This window comes from Cardiocondyla obscurior, linkage group LG25 (assembly GCF_019399895.1).
Source record: "Cardiocondyla obscurior isolate alpha-2009 linkage group LG25, Cobs3.1, whole genome shotgun sequence".
Classification (NCBI taxonomy): domain Eukaryota; kingdom Metazoa; phylum Arthropoda; class Insecta; order Hymenoptera; family Formicidae; genus Cardiocondyla; species Cardiocondyla obscurior.
Window position 1 is genome coordinate 1,802,314 of NC_091888.1, and position 27,885 is coordinate 1,830,198.

The 27,885-nt window shown below is 37.4% G+C and overlaps 1 protein-coding gene and 1 long non-coding RNA gene across 7 annotated transcripts in view; one reads left to right on the plus strand and one right to left on the minus strand.

Moving 5' to 3' along the window:
- LOC139111799 (uncharacterized) overlaps positions 1 to 27,885 on the minus strand; it is a 70,258-nt gene that overhangs the window by 33,723 nt on the left and 8,650 nt on the right. The window contains exons 2-3 of one of the 2 annotated variants that reach the window (XR_011547277.1): positions 12,348 to 12,613; positions 12,212 to 12,255 (exon numbers count right to left, since the gene is read on the minus strand). This is a non-coding gene — a long non-coding RNA (uncharacterized lncRNA). Of the gene's footprint in view, positions 1 to 10,927; positions 12,614 to 27,885 lie in introns of those variants that run through there. The other variant, XR_011547278.1, reaches the window with a different exon arrangement.
- 5-ht1 (serotonin receptor) overlaps positions 1 to 27,885 on the plus strand; it is a 100,763-nt gene that overhangs the window by 13,759 nt on the left and 59,119 nt on the right. The window lies entirely within an intron of this gene.

A 27,885-nucleotide genomic window follows, 5' to 3' on the forward strand; every position in this document is an offset into this window, starting at 1 on the left:
TATTATCAGTCTTCCGAAGACCTTTTTGCCGATATAGGACTTAGTGCGTTCATCGCGCACGTTGAACGCTATTCATTGTTACGGATTTCCCGTTCTTCTCTCTCTCTCTCTCTCTTTCTCTTTCTCTCATCTAATCGAGATTTCTTTTTCGAACAAATAAATTACGACGACTACATCGTTTTATTAAAACAACAGGCGCGAATTCGGATTGGCCGATTTAGATATCGCTACTAAACGTAATAAAAAGTAAACATCTTCGTAAATGTCAACGAAACGCGAATGTTTCGGAATACAGCACTTTTTAACGAGATCGTCGGAGCACGACGTATGTCGAAGCAAATTTATGAGTCAATCCGGCACAGCCATTAATTTTGCATCCCAATACGACGCGCAATGTTTCTGCTTGTGATATAAATGTAATTTGCTCGAGAGAAGAATAATTATTCGAGTTGTGCAATTACGTTCGTTTACCTTTCTACCAGATGAGCAAGTATTATTAACTTTGATAGGTTTACTGTTAAAATTTATTAAAAAGATAATAAATTGGTCGACGTACAAACACAATTATTTTAAATATCACGTTTGCCACGATTCGACTGACGTTATATACGTCGTACCTTTTTTTTTTTTTTTTTTCTAACTGTTCGTCAGGAGACATTTATCAAAATAAACTTCTTGCAGCTTATCTTTTACGCGTTACAAATATCCTACGTGATTAATTGATTCTCTCTAATAACGACTTATTTTTACATCGAAACAACACCGGTCTCAACTCGAGTCATTAATTTTGCGATCGTGTATTTTAATAATCGTGAATTCTTTATCTTTTAGTCTGATTTCCCGTAGTGTATCTTTATCCCCTTATTGTAAATTCTAATGTCATTTAGGAATGCACGTGAAAGTGTATTAATCCAGACTCTTCCGTATACGTGGATAACAATTTCATTTATGTTCTCCTGAATCTCTCAGTAGAACATCCCAGTACAGAGGCGACAGCCCCGACGAAAGTTTATCTTTTGTCCCAAGTTTACAGCGAGTCGGGCGTACTTTTATTTCCTTTAAGAGTAACCAATATGGATAGTTTATTGACCTGTCGTTACATGACAGAGATGGATACTTTCCGGCGATAAGATTTGGAAAAAGATATACGGAGACGCGCATACCCTTCATATTGTAAATCACGATTAATACTAAACGACAAGTAACGACTAACTGAAATATAAATATGTTGCCTGTCGCGATTCTTTTAATAATTTGCATTTTATTGCTCGGTGTATAATAAAGAAAAATATATACGTAAACGTATTAAAATGATTTACATAAATATGCATTGCATGTAACATTAAAAAAAATTTATATAATATTCTCTTCGTACGCGCATGAATTTTAAATCGCATTTTGAAGGTTTCGCTAACTAATTAAAACCTTTGCTATGCGTGGCTTGAAAACGTTCTAATATTAATAAATGCTGGTATTTCTATCTAAAAAAAAAAAAAAAAAAAAAAATTGAAAGAATAAGTATAATCAAATTAATTTTAATCAGTTATTAAATGCAATATCAATACCTAATATTGTATTGTTCTTATTCCGTGCGCGTACATAGGTGACTTGTAATACAACTTGGTACAAAGGCAGAAAGGTAACAGGCATTCTCTTCGAATGGCTTATAGGAAAGACCGCTTTGTAGATTATTAAAAGCTACCGTCAACTCAGATTCCATGTGACAGATAGGAAATGCCTATAGCCGTTAGCGTTCTCCATTTATCAAAAATCGTACACGCTACGTCAATCTCGGAAATTGAGGCATCCGTCAGTACACGTCTTTTCCGCGGAATATTTTGAAATGTTTACAACACATCGTTTGCATATATCTTATTTTATGCGTCCGCAACGCATTTTATACGGCATAATATAAAAATAACTATATCCAATCTATTCAAATCGTTTGACGTGAGTGAATATAGATTTTGATTACCATGCGAACGATAAAAATGTAACGTAACGCAATGTATTACAATAAATATATACATATATTTATATCGGTCTAATAAAGGTATATCTCGAATCCGATCCTTTTTACAAATGTAATATATTAGCCGTTCTTTCAGCTTCAAGCCTTGTTTGTAGTAGAGTGGAGAAGCATAGTGCCAAATTCAATAGCTATGGAAAAAATTGCGGGTATCAAGATTTATTAGGATATTGGATATAACAACGTATCGTGACGTAGCGTGTCGCGTTTTATTGAAAGCACGAAATTCGACTTTCCCGTTGACAATATATCGGAGAGGGGATAGTAAACTCTTCGCGATTTATAACGCTCATTTTAGGTGGAGTTAGGAAAAGCCCTGGCTCGAGGAAAGTTTAGATAGTTAGCCCCGACTGAGGCGATCTGCAACATCTGGTTTCTGTGTAACTTAGGGTCATGATATTGTAAATATGGATATTGCAAACAATTATCCCATTCGCTTTGCGTGATAAACGGTATTTCTCTCACGTAGACCGTACTCGCGCGGTAGTCTACTGTTGCAAGTAATTACGCAAGTAATTCTAATATTTCACACTGATTTATCAGTATGATACTAATTGTTGATGTTTATTATAATTACAATTCCGCGGAAAGATGATTTATGTAATTCCTTTAAAATAAATGGCGATTATTATTACGGGCACATATGTATTATTTTCCAATTCACAGTCGCGGCTTTACCACCGGGTTTAATTACTCTTCACTTCCCGTTTCGCAAATTGTATCGGGCCGACATGGGATATTGCATAATTTGCAGTCATCGTTAGTAAACGTCCCCCTGCGCCGTTTTACCATTTTCTAAAGTAGTAATAAGTTATTTAAAAATACTTTCGCAAGGAGATAACGTCCGAGAGACGGGACGACAGGCCGGATGAAAAACGATTAACGAAAGAAGAGTCGTGCTATCGCTTATATGAAGCCGGCATGAATAACGACTTTCGCCGCGTTTAATGTATTACTGATCACGAACCGTGCTTTATGGGCTCGATAACGTCGACGATACGGCGACGGAAATTTGGCACTTTTAAATCGTTTGCTAGACCCCTTTTTTTCATAACTATCGCTATCGCGATCAACAGTTATATCATTTCGTGCAATTTTTGAAACATGTTTAAATATTTAGCAAGTTATAATAATTATAAAAATAGAGTGACAACAATAAATTATTTGATTAACGAGATATGCGAATATATGTATATATGAGAAAAATCCCTCAACATGAAAAATACAAATTACATAAATGTAACGCTAATCAATTAAAATAATTAAAATAAATATAACACCTTTGATATTAAAGAATGTAATATATTAAAAAACAATTTTAACTTTTTTTTTATGACACAAACGTAACAAAGCGTTTAATTTTCAGGTATTTATTTAGTAACGATATATGTGTTGATGCGCGCTTGCAATGTGCAATATGATCTTTTCATAAAGTTAACAAAGTTTATAGAAGCACAAAAATACGAAATGTAAATAACGGGCAATAACTGAATATCGATTTCTACGATACGCTTTAACGTTTTAATGACGTATCAATAACAACGCGAGTATTTTTGGATTATGACGTATCGTTCCGGTCAGTTCACATTACAAATCGTATTTTTCCCTCCAATAAATTATATACTGTAACGTGCGAGTTGCGTGCATAAATAGGTTTTCGCATTTTGTAATTATCTCACCTGTCAATCTAGAAATTAATAAAAAAAAAAAAAACGCATCAGCGAATATCACATTAAATTATCGCAAATCGGTAAATCTTTTGTCATATTAAGCTTTTGCTATTCTTATGAAAAGTATTATTGATTTGTTGATTTTTCACGAGCGAATAAAGAGTTTGAGCAGACCTTCTTATCATTAAATAATTTCTTTTTCCAATAAACACCTCTATCCATGTCTCTTTTAACAAAGAAATTTAAACGTAATGAAATATTAACTAAAATGCAGTGACATTGAAGTCGTCGCATGAAAGAGATTAATGTAAATTGTTTCGAACTTGAAACAAAATATACGTCATTAGTCGATAGTCTGTATCTCGCAACTAGAACGCAGCGGTTTCACATTGTATCGCACCGGCAAGCATTATCCGATTGTTATAATGTCACACGCTGAAATGTATTCGCGCCACCTCGACTTATGTAAAAGTACACCTTGCCCTACTTTGATAGATACGCGGTCATGCCGTAATAATCTCCATTTTGTGCCTTATCGCGCGCGCGCTTGCAATGCACGAGGGAATTTTTTCGCAAAAATGACTTCATCCTGAAATTACGTCATGGTCGCCGTCTGCCGACGAGAAATCCGACTTTCTGCATAATTTAAAACAATTTCTTTATCCGAAAACCGTACGATGGGGAACGATTACGTTCGGTGAAAAGGAAAAAAAAAAAAAGAAAAAAAAAGCGAGAAAAAAAGTCTGGTACGCGACACGTTGGCACGACGAGCGGTGCCAATTTATCTTTATGAGGTACCGCAGGTAAGGCGCTGAAACGTCTTGCAAATTAGATCGCTGATACCGCCGTAGCCCAGCCCCGCACTCTTGTCTATCTATCTGTCTATCCGTCTGTCTCTCGTTTCGCCGTGCCGTACGAATAATAACGAATCCAATGAAGCGAAATCTCAGGGCGACGCTACGTGCGCTCGCAGCCGCCGAGAAATATCCGCCGCCTGTAGAAAAATGCAGGACGAAATCTCTTTACCTGCTGCTTTTCTTGGTAGGAAGATTCCGCTCGGAAAATTGCGATGCCCTCCCCTCCCACCCTTCTCTCACCCCCTTCATGCACACGAGAAAAAAACCCCTCTTTCCTTCCTTCCTTCCTTCCTTCATATTTCCTTATTCCTCTAACTGTGTATCGCGTGGTATCGTATCGAACATGCCATATGTACCCCTGTATATTATCCCGTTCATTCAAACAAGTGTATAAGTCGAAAATTGCATGCGTGACTACTTTCTTTTTCTTCTTCTCCTTCACCCACCCTTTTCATATCGAATTCAATTCGTTCGCGAAATTGTTTCGCTGATCCGACAATGTTACGATAAATGCGACGAATCAAGAGAAATTTACAAGTATAACACAAGGAATTTTATACGTAAAAATGTTTCACGTTTTTTATAAAAAAAAAAAATTATTAGAATTACTACAAATAAAACAGTGCAGGAAAATTTAAAATCATTTTAAGAAGTTATTGCAACTGAGAAAAAGAGCAAATTAATAATTTTCTAAATGCAAATCTCTTTTTAGTAATAATTATTATCTAATTTAAAAAAATTTTACAAGTAAAGTTAAAAATATTTGTAATATAAAAAAGTTCAATATAATTACACAGATTTACTTTATCTTAGTTGGAAAATAGTGATGTAAAAATCGATCTGTATAATCTACTTTTCATATAACAAAAATATGATATTTTTACAGCGTTCCTAAAATAATAGCACCAACACGAGGTTGAGAAAATTACGATATAGTTTCAATAAAATTGACAGGCGAGAAAATGAAAATTGGAAAGCTTATTTTTCATCAATAACATTTCTTAAATTAAAATGCGAAGCAATTTTTTTGATGTGTATTTTAAATTAACTTTCGTCCTAATTACTCCTATATATAATTTTTTTCAATATATGTAAACACGTGTTTAATTTTATTAATATATTCTTAATATATTTTAGTATCAATTTTGATTAAAAGCAGCTAATTTTTCACAAGATCTGACGAAGTAGTTAACTCTTAATTTTTCACTGAAAAGCAGCAGGTGGTTCCTAGATGCTTACAAGAAAAAAAAAAATTAGTAGATTACCTCGGATCTTTAGTAAAGAAATGTTAAATGGATTTATTCGCCCTTTTCTTGCGTAAATAAGAGTTAGAGAAATAGTTGGATTCGAAGATTTAGCGAAAAGGGTACGATCGGATTTAGAACTTTTTAAAAGATAAACGAACTTGGATAACGATTTTTAGCAAAAGTTAAAACATATTTGATATAATGCTGAATGACCTTATACGTATGTGTAAGAAAATTGAGCTTATCAAAGGAAAATCGGTTTTGTAAATTTTACTAAATTTGCAGTTAAAAATTTCGAAGCACACTACTGTCTACTTTGTATAATATTTAAATACAAGTTTTTAAGTATGTAGAAATAATCGTATTTTTATTTAAAAAAAAAATTAGAATAAATTTTGCATCAATATGACATGTGTCCTGACTTTTAATTGCTATCTTTCTTGTATGCGACATACTTCTTTACCGAACACCTCTTTGATGTGGCTTTTACACCTTTTCATCAGGTGAAATTTGCTGAGTGCCGGTTTTGCAGGTCAAAATAGGTAATAATCCCTTGATACTTGGGATACGCCAAGCCAGAAACGGCTTCTACTAGAGTCGCCATTGCTTCATTCGCCTCTTAAAAGCGGCACTCAACGGAACTCATCTTGGTATTAACGGTGTGGATAGCTGTGGCATGAAGATATTTACGCTAATGAGCAAAAAGTGCTACGTTGCATACAAGGTGGCTCAAAATTAACGAACGTCTCTAAGATTTGATTAAAAAAAGCGACATATATTCGACGGATTTACTGCGTTATTAAATTATTACATTTATCACGTTTATATAAACCAATTTCTCCTGCAATGTACAAGAATGTAAAAATATAATCAAATAATTTTCGTCTGTTTTAAAAATGTACCGAGTGCAAATAATTGCTATTTATAAAGCAAGCTGTTAAATCAATTCAATAAATGTAGAAAAAGTCCAAAAGTCGATTTACATACGCTGATAGCTTATTACAGGATAGTCGCATTCTTTGTACAGTTCACGCGAGCCGCGTAATAAGACATAGTCATAAATGGGACGCTTTAGCAAATTGGAGTTATCGGATAACACCTTTCTCGCCTTTGTCGTTCTGCATAGAACAGTAACAAAGACAGATGGGACATACTCGGAACTCCGTCTGCATCTCGCAATTTTTTAACTTCTCATCCATTTGCCTTAACTTCATCTATCCGCTCCGCTCATCGCACCCTATCTACATTCACCGTCGTAGCAACGTGTTGCCGCAAATTGAAGTTGCCAAAGTAATTTTTTTTTTTCTCGTTCCGTGCCGGCGTTGCAGAATAGCTTGTCGGCAAAAATGATTTAAAGCCAGCTTTCCCTTTTCACCTTCATCAACGATATCCGGGCGCGCAGTCACGTATCTTTATCGAATTAACAGGGAAACTTCATTTATATTCGCGGACTAGTCGTAAAGGTTGATTTGTTCCGAAAGTAATTAAAATTATTTTTTTTATTTTTATTTTTTATGAACTTCTTATTCTTAAAATTGGAATACACTTTTAATAAACTTTTTATTCTTAAAACTCGAATACATCTTTAATGTTACGTTTCCTTTTATTATCGTGAATTATATAAGTATTAAAAATTTTTAATACAGCATAGAATCTTAATAAAGCAAGTTTATTTTTATTCCTAAAAATATTGCTTAAATTAAATTATTCTTATTTATAAAATAACTAAGTTTCCAAAATATGATATGAAAGTGACTTTTCTCTCGCAATTTCGCACACCGAAGTGCAAAGTGTCATGAAATTATTCGATTTCAGAAAGATATAGATGACTGCCGGCAAAAGTTGAACATACGAGAAAGACGAGATCAGTGACGTCTATAAAAGAATTTCAAACTTCTACCGCGTGGAAGTCCGCCGGCAAGTTTGATCGTGCTCCCCTCCCCGTAGTTCTTTTCTCTCGTAAAAAATTTTTAAGTTAGATCAATGACGGTCGATGCCGAGAGCGATCCCAGAATTGTGTGCGCAAAAGTAGGCAAACGTTAACGCATCCAGACATAATCTCATTAGAGAGGCATGACGTAGCTTCGAGTTATCTGTTTTTTTTTTCTTTTTTTTACGGCATTTACATATGCCCGCGAGGGGAGAGCGTCATATAAAATTATTGCGAGGTAACAATTAGACGATACACGTAGGGCAATAATTTTTCGCGAATACATCCATAAAGGATCAGCCGCGTTTGACGTCGTGGACTCTTACGCTCGCGCGACACAGCGCGGCGGCGGAAAGATTGAGATTCGATAAGCTTAATTGCGCTCCACGTGTTGCAAGCTTATATTTACCGGCGACGGCGACGGTGAAGTTTGCAAGTTATAACGGTTACACGTTCGCTCACCGCGCGCTTACGTGTGCGGCATACGCATCACTCTTTCGTATTATCCGTGATCTATTTACGGAATGTTACATAGCACGCTGCATTATATTTGCCTCTACCTTGTGTCGCACCGATAATGGCGACCGATAAACTACGTTGCGAGGAAAACGCCTCGGGCTCTGGTGGCTTGTAAAGAACAATCCAAGCCCCCCCCCTTCCCCCCCCTCTCGCGGTAGGAACATAGGGAGAAGAAAAAAAATTCATTAAGCAAAGTCGTTTTGTCTTTACGACCGCGGCGTTTTAAAATTGCTTCCCGGCTATTGTTCTTCTTCCTCTTAACCCGTCACTGACATTTATTTTCACCAGTAAGAGCTGATAAAGCATCGTTTACCGCCCTTTGTATCTGATGAACCGGGAAAATTATCAGATTCGCGCTTTGCGCGTTTTAGCAGGCGTTAATGCAATGAAATTACGACACGTCGAATCTTTGCGACGCGTTAGCGAACATAAATCCTTAGCTTTTTGCGCTCCAACTACCAATTAGGTTGCGCTGAAAGCAATTCGTCCCGTGATGCGCCGCGTATCTTATTCATCCGGATGAGTTTTAGGACTTTTATTTGAGTACTTTCGTTAGACCGAAATTATTAAGGCACAAGCGTCGATTATTTTAACGCAATTATTCTCAGTAATTCAAATTTTATTTGCAGAAATCCCGTGTATACCCGGGCGTATAAAATTTAAACCTATAACTCCGTTTTGCGGCTCCACATTGTCCGCGGAAAATCGAAAATTCCTCGGACGAGCTTCGTCGGGGTTTACTCAGTACAGAATGAGTGTTCGATAAAATTTCATATCCACCGTGCGCACCGCCGGTTCTCGCAGTCGTTTGTATCGGTCTGTCTCCCTGTACCGCGAACCTGACATTACACGCGGTCCGCCTGCAAAAATCTCGCGCTCATGAAACATTTACGACACGGAGAATAGAGGAGGAGAAGAAGAAGCGCCGGCCCGACCACGGCGAGATCAACGCCGCCGATTTCGGTCACTCCGAAGGATGTAAATCGCGCACGAACGAGCGATAGCGTGAAAAATAGGATCGCCGATACGATATTCTCGTCAGTTAGTCGGATGCCAAGTATCGAATTTTGAGCCCGGTATACGATCGACGTTTTTGGATAAACGATCGCGGAACAAACTGCCGCCCGGTCGCCGTTGTATCACGTGGTATTGACAAGAGTTTCCGCTGCCAGTGGTAGTATATAACGCGACAACGGCGCTGAAATATTACTACAATAAAAATTATTAACGCTATTCCGATTTCTACGAGCACTCTTGACGTAACGCGCTCTTAACAAATACAATTTAATTATCTCCATCTGCGATTGGCTTTTATTGCAAATCGATAATAAAACAATTGTTACGCATCGAGATTAAATCACCTCGTTTTCCAATCAAGTATTTGTCACGGGGGAGAATCTTAGCTTCAATTAAGCTGCCGATGCCGCGCGAATATTTTCGAAATACTCATCGGATTTCTAGCGCGTGCATTACGTCTTTATTAATTACAATTATGGTGTGCACTTGTCACGCGGACAATTTTGTTAAATAGATATTTCAAAGTCGCGACAGATGAAATTCTCTTTCTCCCTCGACCAAATTAAATCTCTTCGCTCGATTGAACATTTTGTAGTGGCGAGATTTAACCGCAAATGCATCGGTACGTGCGCGGCGATCTAATATTTATTATAATCACATGCCCAATTAACTCCCGTGTATGTAGCCCGACGTGTGTATAATGGCGAGAAACGCCCAATAGCACCGCCGAGAACGTCGGCGTGTCGTCGGCGTGCAGTGCACTGGGCCAGGGGAGGAAAATTCACTCGGACAAATTAATTAATTTGCATTAGTCGCGTGGCCGGACGTAGATTCGACGGTTGACGACGCAGTTTACTCGTCGTGCAATTTCAACGCGACTCTCGCTGATCCGTGCGAGAGATCGTGATGAATTAGTCCCCGCGCGACAAGCAGTATTTCGCGATCAGGCAGTAAAAGTTCCCGTCATCCCGCCGTCTTTTATCGCACGCTCTTTCACATGCCAAGGGACTTATTACACTACCGTTCTCCCCCTCGTGTCAGATATCGATCCCCCTTCGCCGCCTGCGAAATGGCGTTATTCGTATCAGTCGTATCGCAGCGGGACGCGCGAATCGAGCCCGCCAATATATCCATGCGCGTGATTTCCCGAGCGCGAACATCGTCATCAAACATCCGCGTGAATGGAAAATCAAATCCCCTTCTTTCCCTCCTCCACCCGATCTCGCGACGCCCTTCCGACACTTCGTTCGTCGAATTTTCTACACGTAAAGCGCGCGAAGCTTTAGCGCCATGTCGAGCGAATTTCGATAAACACGAGCAATATTTCGCGCGAAGCATAAATGAGAAATCGCGAAGCCTTTACAAGCGAACGGCGATTTTTAACTCCCCGCGCACTCGACTTTATTCCGTTTTATGTTTTATTGCTGCACTATTATTGCTGCAACGTCCCTAATTAATTTTCAACGTGCGGTCACACGCGTTGAAAAGAGTAGCTACTTCGAAGGACCGGCTGCCTAAGCAAGCAGCGCATTGAAAACGTTAATTTGTTTTCATTCGGCGAAAGCTTAAGACAAAGGGTGTATAAATTGCCTCTGCGTTTTCGAAAAACATGGTGAGTTAAATGTTAAGTTGAATTACGCGGTTAAATATTTTAAAAGAAATTACTTAAGCAATTAGCGGGATAATCGTCGTGCGCTGAATTATACAGTTGTTCATCAAATATACAACTGCGCTTTAATTACCACCGAGCCCTGCATTCGAACTATCCATCGCCTTGTGATTCGCCGATTTCTTTCTCTCGTAGATCGTCAGCGGAGATATTTCATTAATACGTTTTAAACACATCTGACCTACATCACTGCGAATTTGATATGCTAAGCTGCCACCTGCGCCACGACTCTCCATAAATCTTAACCGTACACGCGGGCGAGACAAACTGCGTCAGCTTCCAACGCCACGCCGAAGATCTGCAGCTACCTCGGTGACCGAATTGGAGCATTCAAAGGTTGAGTCACCCACCCAAGACAGGGGGAATCATGAAGTAACAAGCCGCAACTTAACCGCGCGTCGATCAAGCTTACGGTTTATTAAATGTATTCTACGTAAAATCTTAATTGGGCTCGCCGCTCGGTATAAAAGTTTTCCCTTTGAATTTTTCTTTCTCACAAAAACTGCATCGCTACTACTTTTTTTTTACGCTCACGATATTTTACGTACTCTTTTACGTTTTATAAGCCTTTTACACGAGACGACATTTTGGAGAAAGATTGAACGAAACGGATCTTTCGGAGTGTACGTTCGTGTCGCTTGGGAAAATACGCAGACGTCGCAATTCGTCTTTCTGAACCTCGACCGTTGGCTCACATCGACATATTAATTTTCCTTAAGTAAGTACAAAGTTCTATGCTCGGTTAAATTTTCAAGTAAACGTTTAAATTATTAAGAAGCAAACAAATATTTCCTTCTTGATGTTGATCGTACCTCGTATCAATTACTTCGCAAAACTTCGCTCGACGTCGTTAAATAATTAATCAATTAAAATCGCTCGCGTTCTCTTTCAGCTACGCGCACGATATATTAAATTATAGCAATTAGAATGGATGAAGAAAATTACATACTTAGCACCTAATTCGTAAAGACTTTCCTATCGGTATTAATAAACGGAAGATTCTATATTGCAACGTGACTGCAATATGCTCACGCAATGTTAAAATATTGCGTTCGCCTATTCCGGTTCAATTTCGGATCCTATTGTCTTTCCGCGACCAAATGTTGGTTCGAGTATCCGGGTCACTACTTGTTCATTTATTTCGAAGACGGATAAGCAACAACGCCAGTACATGAGGGTCGCCGAAGCACTTTCGAGTTTAATCATTTAGATTACCGGCACGCAAAGTTTCGACACAAGTTAGATAAATACCCAAAAAAATCAAACTACTTACCAATCTGCATGAGCTTCAGCGGAGGTGTAGAGTTCTGCCGGTGACTGTAACATAAAAAAGAAAATATTAATATAGACATGTCAATTAATGAGATTAATAAAAAAAAAAGATTTTTTTTTTTTTAATTTATACTTACTTAAAAGTTGCTCCGCCGATGCAGGATGCCTATCCGAGGCCTGCTCCTCCTCTCAGTTTGTGTGTCGAGTCATCCTTCCGCGCACTGGAAACTCGCGAACACCCCGACCCGTGATTTTAATACCGCGAAAATTATACGACGATCACTCGCGCGTTACATGGTTCGGTACTCGCGATTAAAAGTAAGTCGCGTGTCGCAAAACTACGCCCGAATACTCAGCGGATCTCGCGGGACGACAGCGAACAGCGGACAGCAACTGCGTCGATCTGTAACATAAAGAAATATCAAGTGGTTAATCGTGGTTATCGTGCCGGAAGGGTTTTCGTTAAACGAAAGTGCGAATTACTTTTGGTACGGAGACACGTGCTTGCTCCGCAGTGTGTAGTACGTGTATGCTCACGCGACCGCTGGAGAAGGACAAAGCGAGAGTGGGAGTAGTGGGGGAATATACCTAGCGTTCGGCACGTAGGCTCGCGCTCTCTCTCCCTCCGCACCCCCGCACCCCCCGCACCCTCCGCACACCGCACCCCCCGCACCCCCGCACCCTCCGCACACCGCACTCCCCCCGCATCCCCGCACCCCCGCACCCCCGCACCCCGCACCCCCGCACCCCGCACCCCCGCACCCCCGCACCCCCGCGGCTATCTGTTCTTTACTCTCGTTCGATTAATTGTAATATTTAATTAATATGTCCAGACAAAGACGGTACTTCCACCAGGTTGTCTTCGATCTCGAAAATCGCGAAGACCGTCTTTGCCTGGACATATTAATTAAATATTAAAATTAAATCATACCTCAAAATCGCCAACTTGATAACCGACGTTGACTCTCGCTTGGCGTGAAACAAGCCAAGCGAGAGAGAACTAAAATCGGTTTTAAGCGGTAACAATTAACAGCTAATTTACGCGTCACACCAATTTTTTAAGATAGAAAAATTTCAACAATTGTATAATTTCATGTTTTTTTTTTCTTTTTCTTTTTACAGTACTTGTATTTTTTAATATAATTATACATTTTCTGTACATTATTCTTTCTACTTTTACTTACGTCAAATGCATTTATATTAATTTTTTTTGAGTGTAAATTAATTATAGAAACAATTGTTAACAAATTTACTGCAGAAATTTTGTTTAAACGTTCTTAGCAATACGCTGGACTGTTAAGTAATTTTCCCTAACAATTCCATGACGCGCTAAATTTCAGAAATTATAGATTGTGTCTTCAATATTTAACGGAACTTACGTGGCATGAGATATATGCTCCTTACGGTCCACGTACATTAATGCTAAGATTAGTAGTAAGATGACTATCTTCAAGTACTTAGACGATCAATATGTATGTCGCTAGCCGGATCTTATATTCGGTAGTGGCAGTAGCTCGAAAGTAAATAGCCCGAATACACGGGAGATTTACTTTGCAACGCAATTAACTCGCAACTTCTAACGAGAAAGAAAGATAGTATAAGAAAACTTACAAGACGTTATAATTCATGCATTGTCAGCAAGAATTATTTAAAGATATATGTAAACCGATTTAATTTATTAAGAGCACATTAAAATTGCTATTTTTTTATTTTATCTACAAAAATTTTCCGAAATCGTAAGGTCTTTTATTTCGTCAATATGAAAAAAGCTAATCTTATTCATGCTCCATATATTTTCAAATGTTTATCTGTATACTTAAGGGGATAACTTTTAACATTTTATGTATTTTAAATCGTGCATAATATGATGATAATTTAACGTTCAAATGGAAAAGTTTTTCTTAAGATTCAAAGTTAAAAGAACCAATTTCGTATTCGCGAAAGTAAAGTACACAGCGATTTAATAAAACGTACCAGCGTAATAAAACAGTAGTTTCCGAGAATTATGATCGTCTAAAATCAGCTTGCTATTTCTTATGTTTTAACCGCTTGGTCTTAACTGCGCTCGCAAACTGTGCTCTCATCCTTAAATGCATCTGGTCACTAACGATAATATTATCGATTTAAATAATCATTCAAGTTTAATAAAAATTAATTCAAACTCACAGCAATTATTTCAATTTCGTCTAAAAGTAAAAAACGACTTATGGATTTTTTCCTATTATCACAAATTTGTATTTTAAGTACTCGAAGTTAAATATAAAAATTTCATCGAAATGTACAACTTAATTAAAAAAAAAAAAAAAGTATTTTAAAGCATCTATGAGTAAGTGAAATCTAGAACGTTAAATATTACGCATTAAATATTTGACGTAGAAATATAGTTATGGCGATGTGCGCGGCTGGAAAATTGGACGATTTAAAATAAAAAGTAAAAATGTAAATGTGCACTTCTCCGTTTTAAAAGTCATTGCTTTCTCCCCATATGGTATTTCCTATCTTGATTGCTTCGCACTTTAATAGATCCCGACCGCTGCAACCGAAGTAATGCTTTGTAACGCATGTAAAGATTCTACATCTCGATTACTCGCTTGCATTAATTTATTTCCGTTTCTTTAGTAAAAGAAAATAAAAATTCATTGCGCGCTAACGAGTGGAAACCTGCCTCGATTACTTTTCTAATTTCCAATTCGGTGCAGCTGCGCCGTAAACAAAATTGATTATCGTATAAGCTAAGCAACCAATCGATTGCACATTATGCATACGATCTTCTTTTTATTTTGAGCCTTATTATGTCAAAGTAAGATTACAAAATCTTGAATAATTTTGTCTACGTAACAGATTTTAATGAATATACCTTCCGCATCGTTACGCTTATATTTATAAATTTTTCGTCTTTTTCTTCCCTGCATAAATGTAATTACATATTTAATTGTTTTAAAATGCACACTTTAATACACTTTATATTTTAATTTTGTAAAACACATATTATTTTCTTACTAAATATATCGCGGACGTTCTACGAAAAAATATCTATATGAGCTAGGGTAACAATTGACCCAGTTCGGGCAGCCTAAGCGTTATCGAGAAATTATGCTATGCCAAGGCTTAATAAATATTTCTATGTTACTAGAAAGCTACGCGGACATTAATTTACATGCGGGGGAAACCGCATCGGAGAGAACCGTTTTATTTTCGTTGCGCGGAAATAAAGCATGGCTCAAGAAGAATGTATCGAGGGAGACCACTTTTACCTCGGCTCGGATAAAATATCGTACGGAATTTTACGTTTAATCTGAACGCTGAAAATTACGTTCAAAGAGAAAGACAAAAAGCGATTCGTCGCATAAAAAGACAGAGGAAAAGAGAACGGCAAGCATTCGATGTTAAAGAGAAATCGTCATTTTATTGAAACGAGGTGTTTTCCCGGATCGGAAAAAAGATCTCATGAGCAAGCAGCGCAGTTTTATTCCTCGTCTTGGAACACTGCCGATAATACGCTCGATGTAACATGAATGGTAAAGTAAATAAAAGAGGATGATCAACACGATTGTAAGTAAGCAGAATGCGAAGAAGAAGATCTCGGACATTTTTCCGCGCTCTTACGTGCAATAAAGAAGATTAGAAATCAAGATACGGTAACTAGATCGTACCGAAAATACTCTTATCGTCTGAATAACTTTTTTCTCCACTTTCGTTAGTAGTTTCCTTGCTGAAAATGATTGTATGTAAAGTTTTTCTTAATGCAAAAGTAAATGGCGCGTGAATTATAATATCCAGCGTAAAAGAATTATTGGCAAACATTACATTATATTAAAAATATATAAGTATTTTCTGCGCAACGCGAGTGTGGCAAGGCAGTGTTGCAATACTTGAGCACGTACATCAACACTTTAACCGACATGTACACCTGGCATTTTTGCTTCAATTTACCTCGCAACACGACTAGAACCGTTATTGATTCTGGCGATTTCAATTATAAATTCTTAATGACGCGGTGAACAAAATCTCTCGACAGCTGGCCACGATAAAGTTGTTTGATGGCATGTACTTGACGCATTTCAATTTCACTTCGCGAACAATTTACGTGTAAATAATTGCAATACGGCTTAGATATTCAGCAGACGTATATATGATACGAAGGAAAAGATAAAAAATTAAATATTTTATTTTCTTTCCATAATTAATCCGTCCTAGTATTAATAACGCGTAAAAACTTCTTTTTTATTTAATTTACGCGAAGAAATTACTATTTCGTTAAATTATATATTTTAATTTTGTTTAAAGTTTTGTTAAATTAAATTTAAAAATTATGTAAAAGAGTTACTGTTAGTACGATACATTATTTCTTCCATTTAGTAATCGATAATTATTTTTGTGACAAATATGAAATTTCATATGTCCATATGAACAGAAGAACGAATCGTATTTATTACTAGCAATTCATGCAGTACGGTTTTAAAAAATCCTGCCTTTGTGCGGAAATAGTAAACAAATAAATACTTGCAAGCATGGAATTTGTAAAATGCGAATATTACGTATTTTACAAGTTTTTTCCCCCTTATGACAGATTCGTAATTATTCACATTCGAAACAAAAAATATGTCAAATTCACGAACAGAAATTTCGTAATATTGAAAAAAAAAACCATGTAAAAGAAATTTTCAAAAATAAATCTAAAAAATTGTGAATATTATAAATCTTTTTTTTTCTTTTTGCTAAAGCTTTATATAAAAATATCTAGAGTTTCATATCAGTGGACAAATTAATAATAATAATCTAGAATATTTTTCTTTTCTCGATAAATGTTGGATACTGGATATTAAAATTCTTCTTGACCGATATTACAATCGGGACTGTCATAACCATCATTATTATAATTTTCGACGCGCCTGTAACGGGAGACGACTACAATCGCGAATGTCTATCTACGAGACAGGAAACCAGCGATAGATCCTGGATGCGGGTTGTCGTCGTTAATCAAATTACGTCGTTTACGTTTCCAAGTAGCACGCTGCTATCGGCTGAGCCGTCTGCCAAACGATTCGAAATACATTATCACGAAATGGTATAGAGTAGATTTCTTGCCAAGTGATATCACTTTGGGAAAATCACCGACGAGATTCCGCAGACGAGGCCGAGGCACCACGAATATGCAAATATGCGAGCGTTCGTTAAAGTAAATAATCTGACAAAAAGTTTCCAAGTTACAGAGCGTTGCCCAATCTTACGAATATTCATTGAAAGAAAATCTAAATAAGTCATTAGCTGTAAACGAATGTATTAACAAAAAATTAACGTAAGAAATATATCCTTTAGTTATTTAAAAAAGTATTCCTCAAAAGCATTTCTCCAACCATTAACGCTTTTGTGCGCACATTAATTTTACTTAACTTTAATCGAGAACAATTATCGAGTGATTTTACTGGCGCAATTTCTAAGCTCGTAATTTGCTGATTCTGCAATTATATCGGAAGGTAAGCTTCCCATTTCGGCTTTATCGCTTTGCCTTGCCGGTGGAAGATACCAAACTTTACTTTCAGCTTTCCCCGTATGAGATATATTTCCAGGAAAGTAATTTGGTGCATAGTCTCTGAAGAGAGAGATGTATAAGTTAGCTTTATATGTGGAACGTCGTCGCCTGCATAGCGACATTGGAGAGAGTTTGTAGTAATTACGGAAAATTAAAAATATGAGTATCATAGAAATTTCAGTATGCAGCGCGTTTGCAATATGTATCCTGTTATACGCGACGAATGTATCGCGTATCGAATTAACGCGTACTGCTCAAACTTCCAAGTATTGTGTTACACGTATCACCCTGTAGTAAAACATTATGACGTCTACTGAAATGTCACGGTAAAAAAAAAAAGTTGCACAAAGTGTCAGGTATACGAAACGGTAAATCTTAAATGGGTATCGTGAGCGTTTGTATAATAAAAACCGAGTCGATTAAAAATATTAAATGATAATTTGAGAATACTTTTGCAAATCGAAAGCTGCTTTAAAGGATGGGTAACGCGATAATATTAAAATTAATCTGTTTTAATCTCTTCCCTCCCGCAAGTTATGCGAATCAGTGCAGATAGAGACCTAATCTATTCACCCTCAACGGAGAAACAAACGAAACGCGTGGAAAAAAAATGCGACGGACGCGCAAACACGCCGGCATCCGGGAATGCAGGGTAGATAGAGGGTACGATACCCATAAGTGAGATTATACATCATTCTGTCAGACGTACATCGCCGAGGGCATTTACGATCCCGACGCGGACCATCTTCGAAACGTGCGTGATGGTATATTTTTTTCCACGATGTTTTTCTTTTTTTTTTTTCCTCCTCTTTCTCTTTTATTTTTCTCGTCAGCCGTCTTTTTCGCGTCTCCGTTTTTCGATGTCACGTCGAAACGCGATTCGCGCGATGCACCTTCGCCATTCAAAAAGTCAACGTGCGAATACGCTTCCTGGATTACTAGATTCTGCTCTTCGCTCAAAACGACTTCGCATAATGGATCGGATGGACGTTCGCGCGGCATCCCTTCTCCCTTCACCACCCAGCTCTCGTGTCACTCCCCGGTCTTCTCCACCGGGACCTAAGACCTCTCCGTTTCAATCTCACTCGACATTATTACGTTTTTCATTGCGACTCCACTCTCGTTAAATTCCGTTCACATAATCCAGCCTTCTTCGGTCCTCGATCGAGCGAAGGTTCTTACGATACATTATTTGAGATGCTGGGTGGTCTCCGAGTATCTGCGCTAACCGCTTAACATCCGGTATACTTTATAAATGCCCGGGTATTCTTGCAATTTTCGATTTATAATTATAACAAGCCGTAAAGAACTTACGAAGTTACAACAGAAACGTAGACGGAATGTAACGTCAAAATGAAACCACAAACGCCACCGACCGTTGTTAAAGTTTATTTTGTTCAATTCCTTCCGCTAGATTTAGTTAGATTAGTCTACTTTACTCTGTATTTCTAATCTTAAAACAGCAGAAAATATTTTCCAAGAATATTTGTCTTTTTATTCACTATATTACGCTGCGCTGCAACGTCTCGGTTGATTTTTTAAATAAAAACATCGATATAAGCGGCGGAGAATTTGTTCTGCGGAGCGTAGAATGGTGCCGTTTACGTCATAGGAAAACCTCGTTTCCGCTGCCGCGTTAAGCAGATAGCGCAGATACGTAGTTGCTGGCGAAGCAGCGTGTTACCCGTTCAAATCCTTGTAACATCAGTACCTACTATGCCCGATGTAACAGTCGGCTTCTCCGCCATTTTCCCACCCTTATTGCAGGAAACGTCGTTTGCGACGCCGGAGTCGCGCGTACGCGTTTTCCGCGTGTCAGCGATGCAGCTCGCAGCGAAGGGCGGTACGAGCGTCACGAAACCAAAATGAAGATTGAACGCCCAAATAAATCCACTTCGGCGCAGAGCCAGCTGTTTCGCGCGTATTTTATTCGGCCTTCTTCACTTTTTTTCCCCCCTTTCTCCACCACCCTCCCGCGCGGTGCGTAATAAATTCAGGCGTGAAAATTTCACCCACAATCACCAGAGCTAATCAATCTATCGCGTCCGCCCGATATCTCGAAATATTTCTCGCCGACGGAGAACGATGACCGATAACGATCCCGCAAGCGGATAGATAAATGTATGTATTTCCATTTATCTTAGCGTCGTGATATTTTTGTTCCGCGTCTTCGAAATAAATTTTGACTCGATACCTAGGAGTTTGTTAAGAGCATCGGGCGATGCAAAGTTATCCTCATCGGACGTTCAAACATGTTTTAATAAGTATACTATAATTAATGCGATTTAAAATCTCATCGTGATTGTTGCGCGTAATTAAAATAATAATTAGATATAAGATTGTTAAAAAAAAAATTCACCTTTTTGTAACCGCCAGGCAGAGCAAGGGAAACTGAATGAAGCAGGGTGATTTAAAAAGGGAATAATTTTAAAGTAAAATGCGAAATGTTAATAATGGAATAAATTACAATTCATCGAAGATAGAACAAGTGCGGTTAACGCGAAAGTTCGTGATACCCCATAGCGTCGGGAGCTAATAAAAGCACTCATTCATTCATTCATTCATTCAATCGTGCAATATAATAAGGAAAAATATTCTTCGCTGCAGTTCCGGGGTTGTATGCATTGTTTAGATTTATATGCCATCGTGATTTCAACTATTCGTACACGCGACGAAGCGCGTGTTTCATTATTTGATTGCGGATGGTGGCACTCATTGGCAAAAAGCGCAGCAGGGCGCGTCAGGAACGAAGGGAAGAATAACGCTAATGGAGGTCGTGAGATATTAGCCCGCTATTTTCCTATGCGACGGAAGTTTTTGGTTCTGTGGAAACGCAAGCGGTGACCCGAATCGCGTCGACGTGCGCCAGTTTGGGACGTTTACGTGTCGGTGTGCCGCTCAAAACTTAATCCCTGCCATGAAAGTCCGGTTTAACGAATTTCCAGCCCTATTTCTTATCCCGGCGTAAAATTTTCGTACCGCCCCCGAAAGTTCCGTAACGTCGTTGCGCGGTACTGTGTCCGTTTGCACAGAACGATAAACCTTTTGCGCAATTTCTTCCCGCTCGTCGGTGAACTGCGAACCCACAGGTGTTAATAGCGTGCCCGAAATTAGTCGGGAAGTTAGTCACCCGACTGCTATTATGATAAATGCGCGAAAGTGCCGACCGCTCGTAAATGCGCGATATATCGCCACCTTAGGGAAGTAGAGTAGATACGATTTATTAATCGTTGTTGCGAGTATATTGATAATTTCCCAAGTCATTCATAATAATTATAAAATAATTAACTGCAGGCTAGTCTTAAAAACGTATAATAAATTGACTAATATTGTTATCAAAGTGAAAAGAATTGCAAATCATTAAAATAAAAATAATTTAAAATGATTCAACCATTATGCTAACAATTTTTTTAATCATTAACTTTATAATAAAACAAAAACGCGAAATTAATAGTTTGGCTTTTTTATTTGAAAATAATACTCAATGTAAAAGATTTTTTTTTTTAACTTAATAGATATATTCTGTGCAACGCAAAATTGAAATCAAAAATTGAACGAATAAATAGATATTAAATAATTATTATTAGTTAATGTGGTATATTATTTGCATTGTTCTAAATATATGTTCAGTTATTCTTAGCAAGTAATTTTCATGTTAATTCGATGGAAATAAAATATGAATAAATCTGTAGAATGAAACTGCGGCACACACACACTCTCTCTTTCTCTCTCTCTCTCATTCACTTTGTCGACGAATATTTTATGGAATTCAAATTTGTGAGAGAAGCTCACGTAACGTTTACGATCTTACGAAACTTCACGAAGGTTAAATATTATTCTCCTCGCATATTCTCGCGTACGGCATAAAAGGATCAAAAAACGCTTTCCATATGCAAGTTAAGTGTCAATTTAAAAAAAAAAAAATTTTTTCTTACCCAAAGTCCTTAACTTCATCTCAACTAAAGTTATGCAATAAAATTTGTCGGTTTTCAATCGCGCATTTTCTCGATACTTCAGGGTTTACGTCTTTTCCGGAAGCTTTCCATTATGATAGAAAAACATGGCTTCTATTTATGATATACCCCACCTTCGACCGCGGCATCAAATATCAGAAGACGTCAAAGTAAATTTTCCTTTCTGATTACGATTCTATTTTCTCCCGACAGTATCTATCCGAAATGCTTTTCGACATCTTTGTAAAAATACAACCTTTCCTTCTTGAAATATGCACATATTTCTATACGCTGTTTATTACGCTGCGACTTTTATTTATATTTCAAAAGTATTTTATTTAACTTAATACGTTTTTAAAACAATGTCCCACGATATTATTACTCAATAACAGTGCCCGTAATTTTCGCAATTAATGCACTAATACTGTTAATAATTTAATGTTCTAAATTGCATTTCAAGCTTCTCATCGCACAAAATATCTACCTTATAGTCTCTATATCTTATTACGAAAAGCACATTTATAGTTTACGTTTAAGGAAGCTTTAAGCAAAGCTTGTTACATCCAACAGAGATCAATCTGTACTACGATGACATGATTACAACTTCATTTATTCCACGTGATTTACCCTAGCTTAGACGTCGCCCCGCGGGGGGATGGAACACGATTTTAATCTCGGATCTCACCGTCTTGTGGAAACAGCAAGTTTAGAAGCAAGAGCCTTCAACGCACAAGGGTATCATCGTCTTTTACCCTCTATGTTCCTCTAGCAGGCGATCTTTTCTACTGTCTTCATTTCGTCTAGAAAATATAAAAGAAAGCCCTACAAAGACGTCGGGGGAGGAGGAGGGGAGGGAGACGGATTCGCCCAACGAAGGGTTCGTAGCGAAAGATAATATTTTCTAGCTTCTTCTAAGCACGGGAGAGGATACCCTGCGCGTTGATTCTCGTGTCTGGATTATGGACATTCTGATTGAGCACCACGATTCAATCACGATGGATTCACCTAGTACTGTCCTCCGCCTAGGACGATGATTATTCCGTGATCTAATAGCACGTACCGTCGCGCCCATTGTGTCGCTCAGAATAGTGAGACGTATACTCCCAATGCGTGCAGCCATACGCACACATAAAGCGCATCTAAAATGCCTGGTCGAAACGAAGAAGCCGAGAGAACAATAACTTTATATAAATTTAAAATGATTACAGTTTTTTGTCGACGGCACAATGCCCGTTAATTCCGATATGTTTGTAATTTCGGTCGCGAAAAGGCATTGCCTGGCAAAATTAGAACGCATAACCTTTCGCAGCGTTTTCGTTCAGCTCTCTAATTTGAATTGGATAAGCAATAATATTTCACATCGCAGAAATAGATGCGCGCAGAGTTTTAAAATTATGCATTTTAGAAACATTATATAACGCGGTTTTCCACTAGCAATTTTAGCTGCGGTCGACGTCGCGTCGGGGCTATTCAAATAAATCGACAATCAAATATCACGATCGTTACTTACTTTCGCGATTTCGACGCCGCTGCTTTATGACAGTGCTCTGTGCGCTTTATGATTGCAAGCTGCTGTCGCGATTTTATACTTCCCTGAGAGATATAAATCTGTCGAGAAATTGCTAATATATTACTCATTGTTTCGCGCAAATGAAAACTTTAGTATTCAACAAAATGTTTTTAACAGAAAATGTGATTAAAACGGAAAAGAATTTTTTTTTCCAAATGTTCTGTTTATTAAAATTTCGAACATAATTAATTCTCTAGAAAATTGTATTTTGCAACCTACTTAAATATTTCGTTATTTATTATTTAAATGTTTTTTATTAGATTAGTTTCACTAGAAGACACGTATAACTAATTTTATGAAAAAAAGTAAATTACTGATCTTATAAAAATTTATTTTTAATTAATTTATTAATTTTCTTAAAACATATGTACCTTAATTTGCATTATAAGTTAATTAAAATGAAAGAAATGTGACACACAGATATGTGCAAGCATGTACGCATGTTAATAATAATGCGAGTGTATGTGCACTACGTAAAGTATATACAACTTTGAATAAATGAGAAAGATGTGCTTTTACACGAAAGAGACACAGTTTTGGAGTAGGATTGCGAGCCTAAAGCTACCCGGCGTGTAAGAAAATCGCGTTAGCAAACTTACTACGGTACTTTTCATAAGCGTGTTAAGGCTCTCCTTAATTATTCGGAGTTTGCTTTGAATTATGGATGCCTGCGTCCAATACATACAAGCAAAACCTTAATTCCGGAAAAATCATCTCTAAAAGCTTTCGCGTCGACAGAAAATGGAGTCGACAAATTTATCGAATTAAAGGCGCCACGAGAGTGGAGGCTGACTATTCGTCGTAAACCTAGCAACGTTATGATTAAACCTGCTAATTCTATAATATGGTAATTTTCGAGACGCGGGCTAGAGAAACGGTAAGTTCGATTTTTAACGACGAGAGAATAGGTGAAAATATATCGACCGTTCGAAATGCCATTACGACACTATCGATGGTCTCGACGCATCACTTGCAATGAGGAGTGACATTTACGTCTTGGGTGCTTAAAAGCCGAAGGGGAAAATCGACTTCGGTTCGCAAAGATTATATGAAGCATAAAAAAAAACAATATGCACGCGCATCGCTAAAAGTATTCGTATTTATTGGATCTTCAAGTTTTATTTTATCTTGATCTCGCGCATTTCGCAACGCAAAATAAAAATTTTAGAATCAATTGAAATTAAAAGGAAAAATTATTAGTATAAATAATTATACTTTGATTCTAAGCTTTTTGTGAAAAAAAAAAAGTATAAAACGTTTTTCTAACTCAAATTTGTAATATTATTGCAACGCGCATTTTGTGAAAGTAATTTTCGACACTACCTCGTTTAGTCAATGGGCCGGAAATGAGCAGAGACTGCACTAATTATACTATTCATCAAGGAATATTTGCATCATTTACCGGATAAGGCACTGCAAACGGTAGGATTTCGCACGTTGCTTAACCCGCATAAATCCTCGCATTTGTGTCGTCATTAACTAAGTCGATTGCAGCTGACCTCTTATGTTACAGATGTCACAGTTCTGCTTTTGATTGTAGGTCAATTGCATATTAACGATGAGTTAATCACGAACTCACCCTGAAGCAGTTTCAATCCCGCATGGTCATAAATTAATAATCTAATGCGTACGTCTAACGATCGCGATGCCTAATTAGCGATACAAGCACAACACTTTACAAGTAAATTACCGTTTTACACTTTATGCAAAATTACTTTATATATTTTATACGAAATAATATACTTACTGTAATAAATAATACGCCGTGCTCTAATTTGAAACTCAGTAAATTAAGTTCTTTTTTTCGTATAATATAAATAAACTACAAATTACAAAATATCTGATTCTTTCTTGCGAGATTTAAAAGTATGTGCAATATGAAAGTAACTGCGAGTTAACTGCCAACGTCGGCTCTTTCGAGCCGCAAATTCCGGGCGGCCTGTGTCCTGCAGAGGGGTAAATTAATGTAATTCTGTGCAAGTGACAAGCACACTGTGCCGCGGTAATGCACATATTTGTTCTGCCGAAAATACGGGCCAGGCCATTCCTGAGGAATAATTGAATTCCCGCGGAAACCGTCGCAGGAACGAACGAGAGAGAGAGAGAGACAGAGAGAAAGAGAGTGAATTACGAAAATGTAGTAGAGATGCAGTATGCGATTGAAAATACAACGAGCGTATTGTTACCGAATACCGATAGAGATTGTATTATCGAACAGCTCTATTTTCGCGAAAATAAGACACTCTAACGAGTAATGTTTCTCATCAACCAGGATCTGCCGCAATTCGAATTTTGTATTATGTTTCCATGTTTAATCCCGCCGATACAGAAGGATAGAATTGGATAGCAGGATAGAATCGAAAAGACAATAATTTTTCATCTAAATTCTAGTAAAAAAAATATTTAAAAAAAACAGCAGCAATGCCACCGTATAAAAATAAAAAAATACAATTTAGCACCGATAACAAAAAAACTCCATATAGAAGCGATTTCTTTTCGTACGACAAATTAGCGTGCCATCTCTGATGTGAAATAATTGCAATTAATCCACAAAAAGTATACAAAAACTTTATATCGCAATGTGATGAAACGTAGGAGCGCGAATTATTTCCAGCAAAACTCGTCGATTAAAAACTTGAATGCCGAATACATGGTGCGTGTCGTATCATCGTCATGTCAACGAAATCGTGCGAGGCAATTTGTTCAGTGTTTAACGAGCAAACTTCTATCGTGCCGGCGATGCAGATCGATTCGCCGGCGACAAATTGATTTCGTGCCTGGAAGATAGCGATCGGCGGAGTTTGGGGAGGAGACGTGGAACGAACTTTTCACGCTCACGTATATACCTACCCTCCTGAGAAAAAGAAGGATCGAAGGCGGGAATCGTCGATCACCCGAGCAAATCGTATCGCGCGCGGAATAATGGGCACGTTGAAAATCATTTTCCGGCAAGTATTAATAATTACGATCGATCGGATATTTATGGAAATGGCATTGGCGATGATACGCGATGCTCTCTTCCCGGTAAGCCGATTGCAAAATTCGCGACGACGATAGCGGAATTATGGGAAGAAAGCAATAACGACCCCAAGATTTATGATATCGCGCGCAAAGCGTATTCGGCTAATGTCCCCGCGGCACGGCCGCCTTTTACTTTCTATCTATATCTCACGCGAGGCGAGAACGCGGGATAGGTATCCACTAAGCATGATAATGTCCATCGTTTTTCTTCTCGAAACGTCGCCCGGCATTATTTCGAGGGGGGAAAAGAAAAAAAAAAAACCGTGAGTCGATGCTTTTAAAGCGTCGGTCGGTGCTTTTAAAGGGACTTATTCTCGCGAGATTGTAAAAGACGCGCGCCGCAAAGGCCCCGCCGCACTTTTCTCACCTTCTCGTCGTTGCCGTTTTCTACTACGAGAAGAGACGGTCTCATGCATCAATCACGGTAACAAAACCGCGTCAAGATGACAGCGAGGTATTGTTATTTCTTCGAGAAACTTTGAATCTTTTTTTTTTTCCCCTCCAAACTTTCTATTCTGCATAACTTAACATCTTAAATGCGAAACGGTCGATACCTAATTATTATCCGTTTATATTGCTCCATTTACAACTTGTTCTAATAATTTAATTATAATTTAAATACGATTGCATAATATTGGCTAAGATACGTATGCACGCGTGCATTTACCATTTAATACGATGCGCATTCATATACAACTGAGAGTTAATTTAATGGTTAATTCTTTTATAAGCTACCGATACGCACGGTTACATTTTATTAAAATTGGAACAACTCGGTATCAATCCCATTATCCAAGTTAATTCCTCAGTACCGAATGTTCGATTAACCTCGTTTCTCTCAACTTCCTCTCGCCTATTTAGCTCTCACTAACCCTCGTCGGCCGTATCCCGTCTTCTCTCATCCGCCTCTCAATCGTTAATTATCTTACCTAATGGCATTCTAGGTCGTCTATATTGTTAAATATCTTAAATATTTCTCCTACCTATTCCACAAATTACTAAATATTTACTAACAAATTGTTTTACGCAAGAAAATAACGTATGTTATTTTATTCACACTTCATGTAATTTCGCCAGTATTAAATTAAAAAATTTTTAATCCAATTAGAATTAAATAATTATATTACCACTGTCAATAAATTTTCCACGCGTAATAATCAGTAAGCTTTTTATATTTTTATGTTTTTAATAATATTCCTATTCTTACAAATTTTAAATTATTTTAATTTTAAGATAAAAAGTTCTTTTATTATGATATAATAATGAGAATATTATTCCAATATTACGTACTTTTAATATAACTGGTATGTGATTAATTAACTAATAATCTGTATAAAAATTCTTCAGCTTTAAAATAATAAAAAATTTATTACGTCTCACATTATCCTATTTTACTTCAAGCGGTATAAAATTATTGCAAAAAAAAAAAAACTTTTTTCAAAAATCATAATTATATACATATTCCAGAATTAAATAATCTGCCAAACTTTCAGCTTATTTGTTCTAGCCCATTCATTTTAAGATAACGAGCATGTGAGATATCATATTTTTGTCATAATGTAAATACTTATGTAAATCTGAATACCCTGTACTTTACA